The sequence below is a fragment of the Nilaparvata lugens genome, chromosome Y, assembly GCF_014356525.2.
Source record: "Nilaparvata lugens isolate BPH chromosome Y, ASM1435652v1, whole genome shotgun sequence".
NCBI classification, from domain to species: Eukaryota; Metazoa; Arthropoda; class Insecta; order Hemiptera; family Delphacidae; genus Nilaparvata; species Nilaparvata lugens.
The window spans coordinates 9,830,897-9,850,816 of record NC_052519.1 but is presented as its reverse complement, the minus strand read 5'-3'; the positions used below and the strand labels follow the sequence as shown (position 1 = coordinate 9,850,816).

At 33.0% G+C, this 19,920-nt stretch overlaps 1 long non-coding RNA gene across 5 annotated transcripts; it reads left to right on the top strand.

Annotated features, from left to right (window-relative positions):
• The first annotated feature begins 1,708 nt into the window (after window positions 1-1,708).
• On the top strand, window positions 1,709-19,719 carry LOC120355293. 5 transcript variants are annotated; one of them, XR_005573497.1, is made up of 4 exons: window positions 14,404-14,562; window positions 15,168-15,636; window positions 16,729-17,076; window positions 19,464-19,719. It is a non-coding gene; the product is annotated as an uncharacterized LOC120355293 (long non-coding RNA). The 5 variants fall into 5 exon arrangements; XR_005573498.1 differs by lacking the exons at window positions 14,404-14,562; window positions 15,168-15,636 and adding an exon at window positions 1,709-1,872 and having other exon boundaries at window positions 19,464-19,709; XR_005573494.1 differs by lacking the exon at window positions 15,168-15,636 and having other exon boundaries at window positions 14,415-14,562; window positions 19,464-19,709.
• Window positions 19,720-19,920: the final 201 nt, after the last annotated feature.

Below are 19,920 nucleotides of genomic sequence, written 5' to 3'. Positions count from 1 at the left end.
AGAAAAAGTACTCTGAAAACAATTATATATACACATATACAGAAGTCTGATCGTAGTTTCAAATATGAGCAAGGAAAGTTATGTGAGTGTACCACACCAGATTTTTCACTTTCCTTGCCCTATTACCATAGGTAAGGAAAGTATTGCTTTCCGAAAAAAATTAAGGTACCCCAATTTCTAAATTTCTATACGTTTCAAGGTCCCATGAGTCCAAAGAAGTGTTTTTTGGGTATTGGTTTGTATGTGTGTGTGTGTGTGTATGTGCGTCTGTGTACACGATATATCATCTCCCAATAAACGGAATGACTTGAAATTTGGAACGTAAGCTACTTACAATATAAGATCCGACACGAACAATTTCGATCAAATGCGATTAAGATGGCGGCTAAAATGTCAAAAAAGGGGTTTTCGCGATTTTCTCAAAAACGGCTCCAACGATTTTTATTAAAGTTATACCTAAAATAGTCATCGATAAGCTCTATCAACTGCCAGAAGTCCCATATCTGTAAAAATTTCAGGAGCTCCGCCCCATCTATGCAAAGTTTGATTTTAGATTCTCAATTATCAGGCTTCAGATACAATTTAAACAAAAAATTTTGAGTGGAAAAGATTGAGCATGAAAATCTCTACAATTAATGTTCAGTAACATTTTCACCTAAAATTTAAAATAAGCTCGAAATTCGAGAAAATGTTATTATTTCAATTGCAAACTGTTAGCAACTGTTGATTCTATTAAATCATTCACTATGAAGAGATAGCAGACCTCGTGTGTCTCCAGTGTTGTAGTCCTGTCACCAGCTGCCTCAAATCTTTAAAATAGTGGACTTGAGATGCGCGGGAACACTAGCGTCAGGTGTTCAATTTTCATAACGGCAAGGAAAGTTGTGTGAGTGCGCCACACCAGATTTTTACTCTAATATTGGCGTATGAAGGAGGCTCCTTTCTCCTTTTATATTATCCTTGAGATGCAAAATTTCCAAAAATCTTGTATATACATCGACGCGCAATTTAAAAAGGAACATACCTGTCAAATTTCATGAAAATCTATTACCGCGTTTCACCGTAAATGCACAACATATAAACATTTAAACATTAACCCCCAGTTTCTCGTACGTCGGTTAACGTTCAATCACGATTGAATGCTGTAATTTAATCGAGATTAGTGCTAACCGATGCATTTTGGCTTCACAAAACAGAAATTTCAAGCGATAACGCCGATTAAACTAACCGGCGTAAACAATTTTTATTCTGATTAGTTGGCACCATTTTAACCACGAATAATTAGTTGAACGAAGAAAATTTGGTTGCACAAAGGTAGAAATCGAAAAATAATGCTGGTTAAACTAATCGACGTAAAAGTTTTTCAATAGGCCATTCACGGGGAATTAAATCCAACTAACGCCGGTTAGGTACCTACTGATAGCTGTCTTCCTATTAGTTTTTGGTAGAAAAACTAAAAAATCAAAGTATGGGCTAAATAAATGAATTGATTTTATTCATTAATAAAATAGAGAAGTGTATTTAGCTGATATTAGCATTCAAAATTAGATTCTGATTTTTGAGGTTAGTTTTCGTTCTGTTGTTGTCTGTTAGCAGCATAGCACTTGACACTGACGACAGACAGAGCATTTTTATGGCACATGCATCTGTATTGAATGAACGATCTTAACGACAGAGAAAACGCAAATAGACCAAAGGCAACCCCACGTGACCTTACTACCAACATAACGGTTTAAAACTTCTACTGATTATTTTTTAGGTTATGTTTAGCGGAATTGTGAGGATATTAGGTTATATTTTATCAACAAACTGAACAGTCAACATGTTTAAGATGTAACAAAGTACAGTAGATACAAAATTATTCATTACTTGGTAGGTTTATTCTTATAAATAATACCTTCTTTAGCAGAAGGCTAATCAAACACAAAGACATAACATTGATGAATTCATTTAAAACAGAAAGTTGAAACGGTTGATAGTATGATTAGGCTATTCATCATTGTACCAGGTAAGATAATATTGCCTAGGCCCTATTTGAAATAATTTTTAGATTTTAACATTTAAAATGTACCTTCAAAACAAGTATTGCTAATTATACAGAACAGTCACTTTTAGTTTTAATAAAACCATACGATTCCCCGATCTATGGACCGTGGCGATTAACTTACACTGGATAAGTAATAACGTAAATGCTTGTCACTTATAATTTTTGCCTGTCCATACTCAGGTAGGCTACAACAAATCGGGACCTGATTAGGAAACTCAGATACTGTAATCTTAAATATTGAATAGGCTACCCACCCACTAAAAAATGTTATTGATAAAACATGTAAAAACAATAATTAGGATTATTGGAATCTGCTGTATTTTCAGCCTAAAGAAAGAACGGTAGAGTTAGGAATACAGTAGTTATTAGTCAATCTAAAGGAAAACAAAATTAATACGAACATATTTAATAGCCATTGAACAAAATGAGCCTATGTGCATCTTCTATTTTTTGAATAGAGTTTATTGGAATAGGACAAGTAGCCTATTGCATTTTAGGAGTTGATGGAGGAGTATAAAGTTGGTCAGAATATTGAATAATACACGTTAGGCTACCTATCATCTAAGTTACCTATTATATTGTAGTGAACAACCACAAGACTTAACCTATTTTGGACTATGTGTCTAACCTTACCTAATCTGGGAGGGGAATAGCACAAGATTGACTTATTTTTTCTTCTATCATTTTGATATTGTACTTCATAGTGTATCAATGAATAAATAATCAATCATTTCTTTTTTTCTCGTTATAGGTTTTGCATTTGTAAGCAAGATCTGCCTTCACCGAGTATGTAAGGGTGGGAAAATGAAAAACAAGAAATGATCGTACTGGTTTTGATAACTAAAACAAAACAATAAATTATTAGTACAAAATTAGAATTATAATTAGAAATTATGAAATAACAATAAACAGATGAATATTTCAAGGGCTACTCGCTTGGCTGCTAGTGAAGATTAAATTTGTTGTGGTTATGGAAAATTTAAAACAATGACTCAGTAGTCACCTACCTTTATGATAATGGCTTCCCAATTTGGCATCCACTGGTTGAACGCGACGTTAATTATTAATGAAAAATAAAAAAAACTGATCTAATGAAGTGGGTTCAGATCCCTTCCTATTCAATAATACAATTCTCTTTAAACTGCCCGAACTGTGACAGGAAAACTGTATTATAAAACAAGAACAAAATCTATCCCCTTCACCAGAACAGCCGGACTTACTCACAGTCCTAACGAACGAACACACACACCACACAAGTAAAATTTTGGGTATTAATATACTCAATCAATGCCAAACATGAAGCCATTTCAAATACATGTTTATATCAGTCGCACAAGCGAGCACGTTTGTTATCAAAAACAAAAGAGAAGCTACAATAATTTTGATAACAAATGAAATAAACAATCTTTCTGTCGATGACAAAAACTGTTCAAAGACAAAAACATTGTTCATTAAACTTTTCTAAATTAAAACTCTAAAATCCTGATCAATATGAGATAAATATATGATTCATATATATGTCCCATATGACCAGGTGACACATCACCCATCCTGCTGAAAGACTCGTCCCTGAGTCTGTAGTCAAGAGGGGAACAAAAAAAAAAATAATGATTGAACAAAATAATATACTCGGGAAACAAACGTGTGCCTGATTGACTTGATAATGCTACTATACATTGAAATCAAACTTTTACATAGAAAGGTAGGTTACTCAAACTAAATTACAAACATTCAAATCAAATTCAAAATGAAACTATGCTGCACAATAACATTGATTATATATGAAACTAACTTTCAATATTATACACATTAATATACATTGCACTTTAATTTAATCTCATCTTGAAAAAAAAGACGTACATGAATATTCAACTTATTATGAAAAGAAAATCTCAATTGACAATAATTTATTTGTGAATCAACATTGAACTACACTTCAAAAGCTGCAATAAAAAATCAAAAAAAAACTTTGTAAGTACATTATGACTCATAACTATATAATCAAGAAAAAAACAATAAAACAGTTAATCCATCAAAAAGTAACTATATAACTCTTAACTATCGATTATATGTATCTTGGGTTGTGCTACCGTTACAGCAGATAATTTACACACATACAACTTGATGCCTAAATATGCACAGATAAAGTTAAAAACCCTAACCAGCCAAATAATATATAAAAAACAAAACTAGAGGAATTTACAACATCTCCCCAAGAATTTGGAAGATCTACTTTGTGAAATATATCTGACGATATTACGTCTTGAACTGTAAATTCCGGAACCTTTATATCTATATCAGTTTTTAAAATTTCGCTAAAATTAACAAAATTAGGATTGAAATGCGGTTGCAAAACATCAATTTTTAACGAATTAAACTTAACCAATGTAAAGGTAAGTAATGGAGAACCTGAGGTTGTTTATCAACATTTGCGTCACACGGAAAAGTCTTTCTCACCATTATCCTCCCGCCGACCGAAATCTCGCAATGACAGGATAAAACCACATACATTGCTCCCGGAATAGGTTGAAGATGATGAAACGAACCTCCCTCGCAAGTGACTGTAGTGTTGGCCTGTATATTCGCGACGATATACTCCGAAGGCGAAAATTCGACGATCTCCAACTCCTGCTTAGCTGGACGACAGCTTAAACTGCAATATTGTTGGATATCCTTCAGCTCTGTCGCCGCAAACAAGTGATGCATACATCTTGATGACATATGTCCTCCATGCACCAGCTGCGGAAGATAGCATAAGAAATCGTCCTGTGCCCGACAAGAAGAGAGATGATCTCCCGAGATTACCTGAATCTCACCGTCCTCCTGTCTCCGCGCCAAAACGAAATCCTGCTGCTGAAGCTGACAAATCTGGCCGTCAAAATACATAGGTGTCCTCACATACTTGTGCAATTGAAACTGTCCGCCGATGCTGACCAACGGTACTTTTAAGCTAAGCACCATGGAGTTCTCCTTCACCACGCAAGTCGTAAGTGGAAGATCAAAATATCGCTGCAAATCCGATAGAGGTATAGCTAACTGGTGTCCTTTCGACTTATATCCTTTCTCCAATCTGAAGAGATCTGAACGTAATAAATTGGGGTGTACCAGCGAAAAGGGTAAAAGCTTTTTATCACAGCGTTCCTTCGCAGTATTTATGAATTCCTGCCGTGATAAAATATTTACATGTGAGTAGAGGTGGAAAATGTAAGTTAATAACTGGTTTGTGAACAGTGTTTTCTCCTCCGATACATTCTGTTGTACGAATAATCTCATACTGTCTGTTAATTTGCTATACGCATCGTGAAATTGCTGAGAAAAATTTCCAGCAAACTGCCTCAAGTTGCGAGAAATCCGAATTAAATCTTTGTGGTCGTCTGCAACCAACCCTTGGAATGCGTTGAGGTGATCAGCTACATGTTTTTCGTTGAATTCCAGCTTATGAAGTTCACCATCCGTCGCTACTGCGCAGCAAAAATGAAGAAAATCGCCGACAACATCGATCGCTCTGGTTTTTTGTGAAGCTTGAGTTCCCAAACGAATTGAAGAGTTGAAAACAGCATGACTATTGCGAAGAATTCCGTTTGTAGAATTATACAAAACTTCTACTGCATCCGCTAAACTGCAATCCTCTTGTTGACAGTTAGGCCAGACACCCTTTCCGCCTGCAAGATGTCGAGCTGAGCTGCCGGGAAATCTACCTCATATGTTAGTGGAACCGATGATTCATACGCTACAGCGTGACGTAGCTCCTTGTAGAAAACTCCCGCGAAGACCCTGACTGCCTCCAGTTGCGCCGTGAAAGTCGTGAGAATGAGAAATGACGCAAAATGTACCATAATTGACATGTTTATGCGTAACAGAACCTCTTACAAACAAAAAAAAACTCTACTTTGAAGCAACCGCAAATGAATCGTAATAAAAAAAAATCAAGAGAAACGTTTACAATAATATTAACAAACTCGACGTGAATATTACAATTAACAACTGGACTGGCTGGTTAGCATATATTATTAATCAGAAACCTAGAAATGATACAATTTATTAGAAGTGCATAGGCCTATATTTATACTGGAACAATTCTGAAATCAGAACAATATATGAGTCATATGAAAACAAAATCACAATCATACAATAAATCATCAGAATATAAGAAACTTATACTCTAGTTATATTTTTATTGAGAAATAAATTCAAGTCAAAATAAAAGTGAATAAAATATTCATCCATCAAAAATATAATTGTCTTATAACAGCTTCATTATGAATTTCTATCAGTGAACGTTTAAAAGTATCAATAACGTTTGTCACTCAATGAACGACCTTGCCCTGGATATGAATAACAAGATTGACAACTAAACAAAAATACGTGACAATTGCACTTTCTTTAACGTAGGTCACATCAGTACAAACGCAAAAATAAAATAACAAAACAATGAATTACATTACTGTACTTTTTCGTGGCACCAAATATTAAAACGTACCATGATTTATCGAGAAAAAAAAGAAAGTTATATCAGTGATAATGTTATATTACAAAAATGTAACATGTAATCAGAATATGTAATTATGTGAATGAAACATGACCATTTGGTTATCATAATGGTAAACTATCCATCAACCATATTTCCTGTTCATTTTCCTGGAATAACCATAATTTGAAATAACTAAGATATAATTATAATGACTATGAAATATAACATGGTTAGTCATAACTGTAAAATCAATACAAAATCAATAATGCAACTGTGAAATTAAATGTAAAACCCAGCCAGATACCAATTTTCATAGGTAACTGTACCCTAAAATTATAAATATGTAACCATGGAATAATAAACCCTCTTCTATAATAACTGATTCTATATCGTAAAACATGGTTCTACAATGATTACCAAAAATCACTTCTGAAAATAAAAACTCAACCATAATAATAAGCCCTGAACTCAACCTATTGTGCCAAAAGAAAAATTTTCCTACTCAAAACCATTAATATTAGAACCATGACACAATGAAACTCAAATATTATCATGGAATATAATCAAGAATATAGTAATCATTACTTTATACTGAGAAAAAATTATAAAACGAAATACAATTCAAAGATATAAACGTATAAAACTGAAACTCTGCTATCCATAGCTAAAAAATTCCCCTATAACCGTTTATTATAACCCATGAACAATAAGTTTGGTCTATATTACCATTGAAAAATATGGACTTCACCTCCAGCAACAATAATCAGTAATAACATTTTAATAAAATTTTACAAGGACTTATAGGCTTAAATCATAAGACCCCATCGAAAACAGATCAAATAAATAAAATATAATCCTATTATTCAACCACTGGATGATAAATCCATAAATATTATAATCAATTCTGATAAACAATGATGAAATGATAAATAATGTAAAGTATCGAATTTGGGTAGATAAAAATCCCTAACCGAAATAGTAATAGGTCTGAAAATAAAGTAACTGGCTAATATCGCCAAATAGATAATAACTAAGATTAGATAGCATCAGCTTGTTCTGGCTAAACGGTACAAAAAACCTAAAAAGGATTTGAAGGAATTTGTTGCTAATAAATATATTATTATATAAAATATTTGAAGATTGAGGTTAGGTACATGTATTCACGGATCGGTGACCTAGAGATCGATCAAATCGAGAAATGTAGAATCTGACCAAAACCCCTTGGCAGAGCTCTATTGCAATCAAACGGTATGCAATGTGAAAAAACACATGATCACGTGGCTAATTATTAGGTAGCATGAAATTAATATTATGTATAGAATATTAGCTAGCATGTAAGAGCATAACCAATAAACCAAATAAAAATAATTAAGTGTATTCAGGAAATAGGAGGTACCAGGCGCATGAATACCGAATAAAATTTGCATGCACCAATAGCAAAACGGCAGTTAATAGGCGGCAACTGTAGGCCAATTCAAAAATATTTCTATATATTTATATAAATGTACTGGATTTGTGTTAAAACTTTGTATAGTCTATGTTATCGATATGGCTTGAAGGCAAAGAAATTATTAATCGTACAACCTAAGTAATAATTTGATATTTTTTGTACGATCTATTTGAGCCTAAATGGCGGAGGACTAAGATATTCAAATTTTATGTTAATTTGAAAGTCGGAAATAAGATTTGTAAAATTGAGAAAGGAGAACCAGCACTCGCCAGCCAAATGCCACCATAAGAGGACCCCAAATATTTTAGAGCGTAGTACCTTGCTAATAATTTTGTAAAAGTTAAAGTTAAATCAAATTATCAAATTTCTTAAAGGACTTCGTGATGCTATTGTAAAGCAGAAGTCATTTTCAATTTCAAATAAATTTATAACCCCTTGGAAGAGACGATTCCGGCTACCATATTCCGGACCACATGGAGTTGGATCGACATTGGCGGCTTACAAGAAGATTTTCGACACGTGAGTGATAATATTGAATTAGTGATGGGCGCCCTAGTGCTTCGAATCTATCTAATAATCAAAGCTAGCTCGTCGAAAGGGTTTTTATTATAAATTAAGAATTAATAAGAGTAATACTTGCGCAAGTAAAATTAGTATTAAGGTATTTCATTGAAGAAAAAATATAGATCAATACATTTCAGAAAATTTCATTGGATCAAAGAATTATAAAATCTAAGCTATTAAAACATATGCATATGATATTTAAATTTTGCAATATAATTTGCAATAGTTTGTTATAGCTCTAATTCACTAGATGAATGGCTCTACCTATTCCGTCAGGTGCCGAATCTTGCACCCTGAGATAAAATATATTCTCAATACAAAGAAATCTACTAAGTACTAGAGATTTTAATATATATATATATATATATATATATATATATTGGATTATTAGTGGCTAATTTATCAAGTTGATTTTAAAGAACATATTTTTAATTGAATTGTCCAAGTCGACAAGTATTAGCAAGCGTATATCGCAGCTACATGCAAAAGAATGCATATGATTTTAAGATAAAGGCACATGGTAATGATTCGTGCCATAAATCTAGAATATAAAATTTAGCCTGTGATATTTTACTGATTTCAATTATTGTTCTATTTTTATATTATATTTTTCTATCGCTCTTTATATATTTTTTGCCTCGATCTATTTTTTGCATTATTTGTTTAATATATGTATGAAATGTTTATGGTGTGCAATTTATTTTTATTCCTCAACACTATAGTATAAGTATCATATTAATATATTTTTTTTTATTGAATTACAAGAGTTATAGGAGAAGCCCATACCTAGGCCTAGAAAGATTTTTATGAGACTGAATCCTATTAAAAAACCACGACCTAATTATATGATTATATCAAAATCTCATGCTTTACCGACTGATGCCAAGCAGGAGGCTAATCGTTATTTAAATATAAAGAATAACGTCAGAATAATTACGAATAATATTTACAAAAATTCTCTTAGGGACTTTAATATAGCGCATGACTTCAAAAAAATGACTATCACCATTAAACCTTAATTATCAACACCTTATGACAACAAATTCAAATATTTAATTCATGAAATCTATCAACAAAATATCTACCTTTAATAACCCTTAAAAATATTTCAATAAAACTTATTCGTAACCTTAATATAATGAAATATAAAATCCAAAGGGCCAAAATTCCAAAGTGAAATATCTCAGAACCCTTCGCCCTAAACAAAATTATAATTATCGCAATGCTAAAATCTATGCTTAGAAAATATGAAACTGCAATAAAATTTTTTTCGAAAATCGACTTTTTCCGAATTTGTCTGAAACTTCTAGACTAACAATCAAGATACGCCGCATACCTTGTAATCATCATAAATCGTAAAAAAAATAACTCATCGGAATAAACGAATACCACTTATAACTGAAAACCAAAATCCAATATATGTAGAATACAACTATCCATCAAATATCATGAAACCAAAATGAAATCCCAACATAAACCATACAAAAATAGCAGATAACCATTTAGCAAAAACGCGCGAAATTCAAAAACCGTGTCTGACTGTAGCCGAAAATTTACTACCTATTGAAATAACTCACGAACCCTCAAATATCTCAAAAATATCTACTTCACATATCCTATCCCATTTTAGAAATGCAAGCGAATGACCTAAAATTCATCTTTAAATTCAAAAAAAAAATTTTGCTACTATACAAGGTCACCAACAAAAACTATAAAATGAAAAACCTCAAAACCCTTTGCTCTAAACAAAATTTTTCACAGAACAAAGTTGAATGTACTCATCCTAAAAAATAAGATTCCCGAAAAAAAAATCGAAAAATCACAAAATTGTTTTCCATGAACTGGAGATTTCTGAATTTTTCGATAATTTCGCCTCTTGGCAGCCAGTAGAGCAAAAATTTAGTAGGAGTCAATCAATATCAAACGCTATCAAAATCGTCGTTTGAAAAACTTCCTTCACAACAGATTCGTTCGGTGAATTACATTGAATTTCCAGAATATGTTTCAAAATACTAAAACAAAACTTTATATGAAGAAAAAAAATCACAAAACCCCAAAAAGAAATTTTTTGAAAATTATTGAAAAATACCTAACTCGAAAACTACTGCCCTAATCGAAAAATTTTATTGGACATAAACGATTGAAATTATCACTACCTACAAGCTCAGTGAAAAAAATCATAAAATCCCAAAATTGAAAAGTTCATTATTAGTAAAAATATCAAAATCTAATAAAAATTCTATTTTAATTATCTTATTCTACTCTAATCATTATTCTTTTTAGCTCATAATATTTCCACATAACATAATATTAATCATTCTTCATATCGGACAATGATTATTTTCAATTTATCTGACATCGAATGGTGTATTAGTCCCAAACAGTTCAGCGTTCTTCATTGAATGACAACTGCAAATCAGCTAAAAGGCCTCGTTCTACTAGCAATATTGTCTCATGTAATACTTTCGCTGAGTCTGCTGAGTCTGAGTTCGTTTTTCAAACCTCTCCAGAATTATTGTTTCAATAAATATTTCATCGCTATTAACGCTTAACTGGGACACGCTTTCCAAACTATTCAAAATTATGTCATCATATTTCTCTACCGAACTCTCATTAAATAACAATTCCATCAGTTTCAATTTTATTATTCTTCATATCTTTTAGAAAATTACAATAATTCAAATCTGACTCTGTATTTTTACCTTCACTGTTTACACAAATCGCTGATTCACATTTTTTCTGTAATCGGTTCAATATACTATTTCCATGGCCTGGTTCTTGTTTATCGATGATTATTGATTCATTCATCTTGTTAACAAAATGTTTATTATCGTCAGTAATACTTTTCAGCTCCAAGTAGCATGAGTCAGTAATATTTCGTTCAACACCATTATTTGCTGATCCACATTTCTGGCTATAATTAATTTTAATATCTACAAGATCAATCTCGTGTTTATGGGAGATTGAATATTTCTTATCATCAGTATTAGAATAGTTTCTTCTAACATATATCCCATTGTGTCAAACACCTTCCAAAGTAGAACCTGATTCAGTGACTATACAACCTCCTAATTCATTCCTTGAATTATCAATATTTGATGGACCGCCGTCTAAAACATTTTCATCAATATGCCTAGTATTAACCTCCTGTGTCCTATCAGTAAAATATGCTTTCTTACGTCTAGCATTTTCCGAAAACTTTCTGCCATCAAAAGAACACACTCTAATATCATAGCCTTCTTTTTCACAAATTCTATGCATCCTTTTATAAACCCGATAAGCATAAGTAACGTTGTAAAAACAATTCCGCGTAAAATGATTATGTTTACCACAAACTTTACATTTCTTACGTCTTCTTTTTCTATTAGTCCTATTATTAACGAGACTAACATTCTGATGCATCTTGACTCCTCTAGATTCACAATCATTACGCATACCAGAGTTCACAAAATGTTCAAACGGCCTGTTATCAATCGTAAAAGAGAAATCCAAATCACTTTCCGATAAATCTGATAACTCTTCCTTAATCATTTCCCTATCTTTATCCTCTTTGTAAATTATATCTTCCTCATTCAAATCACAATCATTACAAATAAGAACTTCATCCAACCCATTTTCAATCTCGAAGTTACTAACATGACAATATACATCCACTTCATTTGAAACATAATAATTACAAGAATCAAAATCATCAGAAATAATAGCATTATCTAAACAATTCTCATTTTCAAACTCATTTCCGATTTCCAATAGTTCTTCAAATTCTGGTTCCATAATATCATTAATTACTTGCACCTGTCCAAATTTCCACTCATTCAAATACTGACATGATAATTCATATTTCTCAATATTTTTATACAATTCTACAATAGTACTATTTGATAACATTATAATTCTTCCAAATATATTTGAAGACAAACCTCTTAAAATTATCCTGATAATCCGAGATTCATGCATATTCGAATCTATTTTTTCTACATAGGGATAAGACTCGTGCTACAAAATCTCTACCATCTTCTCCAAATTCCATGCTACAAGTATCTAATTCCTTTTCTAGTTTCCACAATTTGAGAGGAGATCGATAGAAATTAACCAATTTTCCTTTCACTGGCATATATTCAAATTTGTCCTGTCGAGTCAAATCATTCTCAATAACGTCAAAATATTTCTCAGCACTTCCTTTCAAACAAACCGCAAGTATAATAAATAATAAATATAATAAATTATCTTTTTCATCCCAACCGTTCGCTAAGGCAACCTTTTCAAAATAGTTGAAAAAATCATTAATGTCAAATTCTTCATCTTTTCCATCAAAAAATTTCGGTAATAGTAACGGTCTAAGTTTTTCCATTGTTAATCTGTTCCAATCCGATTCTATTCAATAATATATAATAAATTTCCAATTAATCTGGTTTCAATAATCATGAATTCTCCATATCTCAAATATCGATATCTCTCCAATAATAATAAATTTATCCTATTCAATCATATCTTAATAATCATTAATTTCTCATCTCATCATAAATATCTAATTCTTTCTAATAAGAATTGATAATAAATCTTGCAATCGTACAAAATCTTCAATTGTCATAGCTTTTGCAATTCAAAATCAATAATAATCGTAAATCTTCCAATATCGTGAATCTCAAAATTAATCTGTTCAATTATAATCATCATTCTCCATCCGTTAAAATCCATTATTAGTAATCAATTATTGTTCCACAAATTCAATAAATCCTCGAAATTCATCCTACTAACTGTTTCTAGAGCCCCGTAAGGTTTAAACTCAACTACTTCACCCATAATTTCACTGAAATAAAAACATATCATTATTTAATAATGAAAAATGCAACCACAAAAATTGAATCTTCAATGAGGTAACCGGAAAAGTCCAAATTTTAAAAGCTGGATTAAAAACCCTTGAGCCTCCACCAAATATGTAAGCAAGATCTGCCTTCACCGAGTATGTAAGGGTGGGAAAATTAAAAACAAGAAATGATCGTACTGGTTTTGATAATTAAAACAAAACAATAAATTATTAGTACAAAATTAGAATTATAATTAGAAATTATGAAATAACAATAAACAGATGAATATTTCAAGGGCTACTCGCTTGGCTGCTAGTGAAGATTAAATTTGTTGTGGTTATGGAAAATTTAAAACAATGACTCAGTAGTCACCTACCTTTATGATAATGGCTTCCCAATTTGGCATCCACTGGTTGAACGCGACGTTAATTATTAATGAAAAATAAAAAAAAACTGATCTAATAAAGTGGGTTCAGATCCCTTCCTATTCAATAATACAATTCTCTTTAAACTGCCCGAACTGTGACAGGAAAACTGTATTATAAAACAAGAACAAAATCTATCCCCTTCACCAGAACAGCCGGACTTACTCACAGTCCTAACGAACGAACACACACACCACACAAGTAAAATTTTGGGTATTAATATACTCAATCAATGCCAAACATGAAGCCATTTCAAATACATATTTATATCAGTCGCACAAGCGAGCACGTTTGTTATCAAAAACAAAAGAGAAGCTACTATAATTTTGATAACAAATGAAATAAACAATCTTTCTGTCGATGACAAAAACTGTTCAAAGACAAAAACATTGTTCATTAAACTTTTCTAAATTAAAACTCTAAAATCCCGATCAATATGAGATAAATATATGATTCATATATATGTCCCATATGACCAGGTGACACATTATATAGCATGCTTTAGGTTGCATATAAAGCTTCACGTTATAACACCTGACTCCTGCCTCACTCAGGATTGAACGACACCTCAAAACCAAAACCAAAAAATAGGTTTTAAAAACGGATTTTTTAAAAGAATCATTGAAATACGCATGATACAGATAGCCTAATGTATTGTCATATAAACTCTTAGCAGGTCTAGAAACAGTTATTTTTTCTTTTTTCAGAGAATAACAGGCTGATTGAGCTATGGTTGAAACTTGCTCTTTGGTTTATCTTGCTAGTTTATGGCTGGTGATCACAGTATCAAGTATCTGGTGAGCTTTCTTGTAATTATCAACCTATCAAATCATGTTGATGTATAAAAATCTTGTCAATGCTGTATGAAAATTACAAATTGTTTTCAATACCAATAATAATAGAGTTTCGCATTATCGTGTTATCAGATGGGCACGCTAAACTGTCGGTCCCGGCTGAAGTATGACAGTCGTAAGGCCCATTGATGGCTTAAATATATATTCAGGCGGTAAGACCTTCCCGCAAGAGACTCCCCACCGACAAAAGCCACACGAATATCCTTTTTTTTAAGTTTTGCATTCTAACATTACAATACTGCCTTGATCTCCTATTGGAGGCCGCGCGGAACATTCATATTGTTGGTGTTTCCAAAACAAATTTTTGAGACAGGACCGTTCTTCATTGGTTGGGTTCTGTAGATGTTCCCTACTAATTGTTTGTTAGCCTGGGTACACACGGGCCAATAGGCCATCAATTTCGATTAGTTCCACGACTTCCATTTCGTGGAGTCAATATTATAAACCACACCTAACAACTAAGAAGACATTAATTTATCAGCTATAGACTCAAAAAAACGTTCATTGTACAACTACTAACAGCTATGTATCATTCTTTTGATTGATAGATAAGAAAATGTTTCTTTGGAGTACCTGATACGACATACCATGGCCTCTTCCACAGCTATATCAATTATGGCATAGTGCATGGGGTCATGCAGTAGGCTGTAGAAGGATCTTGCTTCTGCAAATGAAGGTTCTCCGGATCATCAACTCATCGGCTGGAGCATTGTGCGCCAATCTTTAGGAGGCTGAGGATTATGACGGTCTATAGCCAGTATCTCTTTAGTTCCCTGTTACTGTTGAGAAGATCAACAGATGTACTGTTGAGGACATCATACCTTTCAGCAGAGAGGACATGCACATAGTCACAACACACAACACAAGGAGGAGGAATGACATCAATTCGTCTCAGGTCAGACTGACTCGATCTCATAATAGCTTCCCTGTCCGTGCATTTGAGATTTACAACAGGATGCCTGTGTATTTCCGTGAACAGGAGAAAAAATCTTCAAGAAGGCACTTCGTGAGAAGCTTGTGAGTCTGGCTCTCTACTTCCTGGATGAAGAGTCAACCCAATGTTTTCTGAGATTTATGACTGACCTCCCATCTTTCTCAGTTTAGTTATCAAGTTTTAAGTTTTATTTTTTATGACGCAATCTATCCAGCAAGTGCTGATCATGGATTGAGACTACTGAATTACTGAATGTCACATGGGACGGTAGGTGATGCGAATTTCCACCAAACGTGTTCCATTATATAGTTTTTTTTTTTAATTTCCTTGCCCTATTACCATAGGTAAGGAAAGTATTGCTTTCAAAAAAATTAAGGTACCTCAATTTCCACATTTCTATACTTTTCAAAGTCCCCTGAGTCCAAAAATAGTGGTTTTTTTAAACTGAAAAATAAAACAAATTAAAATTAAATCATTTCAACCAAAAAATAATGAATAAGTCATAAATCATACGAAAATAAGCATGTGAACATATATTATATAATATCAACTTGTTTATTATTGCATTTAAACTTGAAAATGACCAATGTAGGCCGAAACTAGTTGTTGAAATGTTTTAATTAAAAAGTGTACTCCATGTTTTTATATTGTGTTTATTAATTTCAGTTTTTGGTATCAGATTGAAACAATTCATGAAAACAAAAAACTTCACTATTCACCTCTACAAATAAAAAGTGGGTTACTCACCATATACTGTAAAACGAGATTCATCTCTTCAAAGTCAGGTCAATCCTACCCTATTCATACCCTAATCCTACAACTATTCAGAGCAGCAAACCAACAATATCTTATGAACCGTCTATCATCCTAGCTTCAGCCTCCTTTAAGGCTTTTTACATGTCTTGATGATACCAGCAAGTGTTTCAGACTTGCATTCTGTATGAGCTATTTTACTTTGATAAATTCAATGTAAATTATCTTTTCAGGTCACAGTTAAGATATTTATCTCGGGCCACTCTCGTGTTTCGGATGGACACGTTAAGCCGTCGGTCCCGGCTGCCTAAAAAGCAGTCGTTAGGTCATGTCAGAGGCCCTGAAATTGATCAGTTGCGACCTGAAAACTCTGACACCAGACCTGAGCCAGCCAGGTCACTCAATATTATTATTATTATTAGGTCACAGTCAACTTCAAATCAGGTAGAAAGATTCAAGAAGTCCAATCGCCTTATGATGATTAGTTTGATCATGAGGTTCTCTACCTGGGGATGAACGACTTGCCCGTGAGAGAGAGAGAGAGAGAGAGAGAGAGAGAGAGAGAGAGGCCAGTAACCATTGCAGAGCGGATGATCAAGCTGGTGAAGAAAATCCACCACAAGCCCAATAGTGCTCTAATTAACATGTGCATCATTCTGCCAAGGAGTGAGAACAGTTTCAAAATTGCCGGAAGTGATGAAGAAAGAATAGACTTCTGGAATGGCAAAGCAACCTCGACGAAAGTCATGTATCGACAATATTGTGTAAAAGTTATTTGTTTCAAGCTTTCAATTTCAATAATTTAATCTATACCACTATGAAAATGAGATGGCGTCTGCACGTTTGTCTGGGTGTTCGTTACGCCTAAATGGTATGTGACATTTTGCCGAAAGATGGTTTATATAACCGATGACTGTCATTGACCTATTTTTGTTGAGAAAATCTTTAAGCCGTGTCTACACTGAACAGTTCGGCAAACATGTTTGTTGAGGAGCTCAGGGACAAACATTTTAAAAAGTTTGGACAATCATTGTTTGTCAAACAAAAAAGTTACTGTTTTTCCAAACATTTTCAGTGTTGACATATGTAAAACATGAAACCTGTTCTCCTCACTTACAAATATTTTGTTTGGTGACGCGTCCACACTGGCCACCAACAAACATTGTTTGTCAAATAACATAATAAATTTGCCCAAAATTTTTCAACAAACATGTTTGTAAAACATTTGTTCAGTGTGGACACGGCTTAAAGGATAAGCCCTACTGTCCTTCAATGTGTACATGCTATTCTCATGGAGGAAGTTTTTATTTTGTTTTTTATGTCACATGTGTGTATTTAACAAATTAGCTGTTCTAATTATTACATCTAAAAACCCTTTGGTAGTCATCATGTTAAACATCCACATGTTTACTTGAACAGGTGATTTTGGTAACATTGGTTTTAAAAGTAGCAAAATCAATGGACGCTCGCTAATATCTAAAGCCGGTCACTCACTACCCGGTAGACCGGACAGGTACCGGCCTTGCCCCCTATTGAGCCGCGACTAGCGCTTGTGGCGCGACGCGAGTTTTTGTAACTCTTGTAAAGGAGTAGATCAGCGCAAATTGGCAACACGACGTGACGCTGCGCGTCTCCTATCCTTTGCATGAGTTACAAAAATCGCGTCGCGCGCTGGTCGCGCTCAAAATTCAAATTTTAGGTCTATTTATTCCCAATACACATTATATAAAATATTGTACAGGCACTGTAAATTTACATAAAAATTTCAACTTAACACTTAACATAAAAAATTAACACATCATTCTATGCTGTTTAACCTAATGCTAAAATATTGTTCAAGACTATAAAAACATTTCTCCAATAGGAACTTTTTAATTTTTCTCTTGTATTCCTTCTCAGGTAATTCCCTAACGGTAGGTGGTTATAAAATATGCTTGCTCAGGCCTTAAAACTTGTATGACTAGATCTATAATAGTAAAATTCATTTTAGATATTTAATCAATTCAGTGTGTAATGAGAGTGGACATTATTATGACTGTAAAATACATTTAAATTAGACTTCACAAACAACAAGCATGTGTATATGAAAATACATGGTAAATTCATAATTCCCAGTCTTATGAATAAAAGCTTGCAATGAGTGAGAGGTGGTTCATTTCAAATTGTTCTATCTGCTCTTTTTTGCAATAAAAGATAGAAATAAAATATAGAAATTGGCATTTTTTGTGTATTGGAATATGGGCTAGGTACACTCAACAGAATTTTTTTCATTTCTCAACCGAATTTGACTTATGATGCATGATTTTGGACCGCCTTGACGAGTCGAGAAGAATGAAGTGTAGTAATATGAAATCTGAGCATTGTGTCAAAAGTTATGAGTTTGAAATTTTGATCCTTGAGGTGTCCTTATGCGCGCCTCTCCACCAGGAAATGATGAAATGAAGTGCATCTAACGGATGATTCTCATAGAACAAAATCTCATGAACTTCTGTCATTGTGCAGGACAATGTAGTTGGTGATGATGGTTTAAGCTGAAAATTAGGTGTTTTTCACAATACAAGGAGTATTGTTGTCAGGTGTACCTGGAAATCTATATGAGATGAAGCGCTCTACCTGATCTTAGATTGTAAAGCACAAAAATGCTCCTAGATGGATTTTGAATTATACATGTAAATGGTAACAATCGGAAGATATTGTTGATCAAAAACTAAAATTCATCAGAATTGATTTTTTCTTTGAATCTTATACATTATTGAAAAATCATAACTCAGTACTCATTGGAGATAGAGAGTTCCGAATGATCTCATTTTATCTGTAAAAAGGCGAGGGCAAATTTTTCTGTCTGATTACTGGATTTGGCAGAAATAACTTAAAACTGGAAAATGAACCGAAAATACGAGGTTCTTGGGCCGTTCTGTATCTAGCAGAAGAAAATTTTGCGTGAAGTAATTGGCTTTGGACTTCTCTCATGTATCCAAATGATACGGTATATTAAAAAATCAGAACTACAATATTAATTGCAAGCACCAATGTATATAGTGACTGAACTATTGTGTGATAACATTTCTGTATAACTCATTACTTTTGTTATTAAGTGGTATTCCTTCCATTCCAATCAATTGCAGATTTTGAAAATAATGTTTTTTTTTCATTTCAGGCACCAAAATAAATCACAAAGGCCGCAAAGACAGTTCATCGTGTGTGTTGTTTCTCATTCTGCAAAGACAGTGAACATGTAATCATATAGTTTGACACCATACACAACGTTTTACCATTACCATAGTATAATATACCACTCTCATTGTATAATTGTGTACATTACGAAACATGTGTTCTGTCATGAATAATAATGTGTTTATGTAAATTAACAATTTATTGTTACTTTCGCAATTTTTCATATGTTTTGAAAAAAATTAAAAGGTATTATGTACTTCATTGGATAATTGTTTTATACTAGCTTTGATCAGTCTGGCACGTAGCCAGGATTTGATTTCGGGTGGGGCAAATTATATTTCATTGACATCGAGATTTAACAAGAAAAATCAACTTACGCCTAAAATATGCATTTTCCTACAGGCACCTTGGAAAGTGACCTTTTCTGACTGATTGCAGGC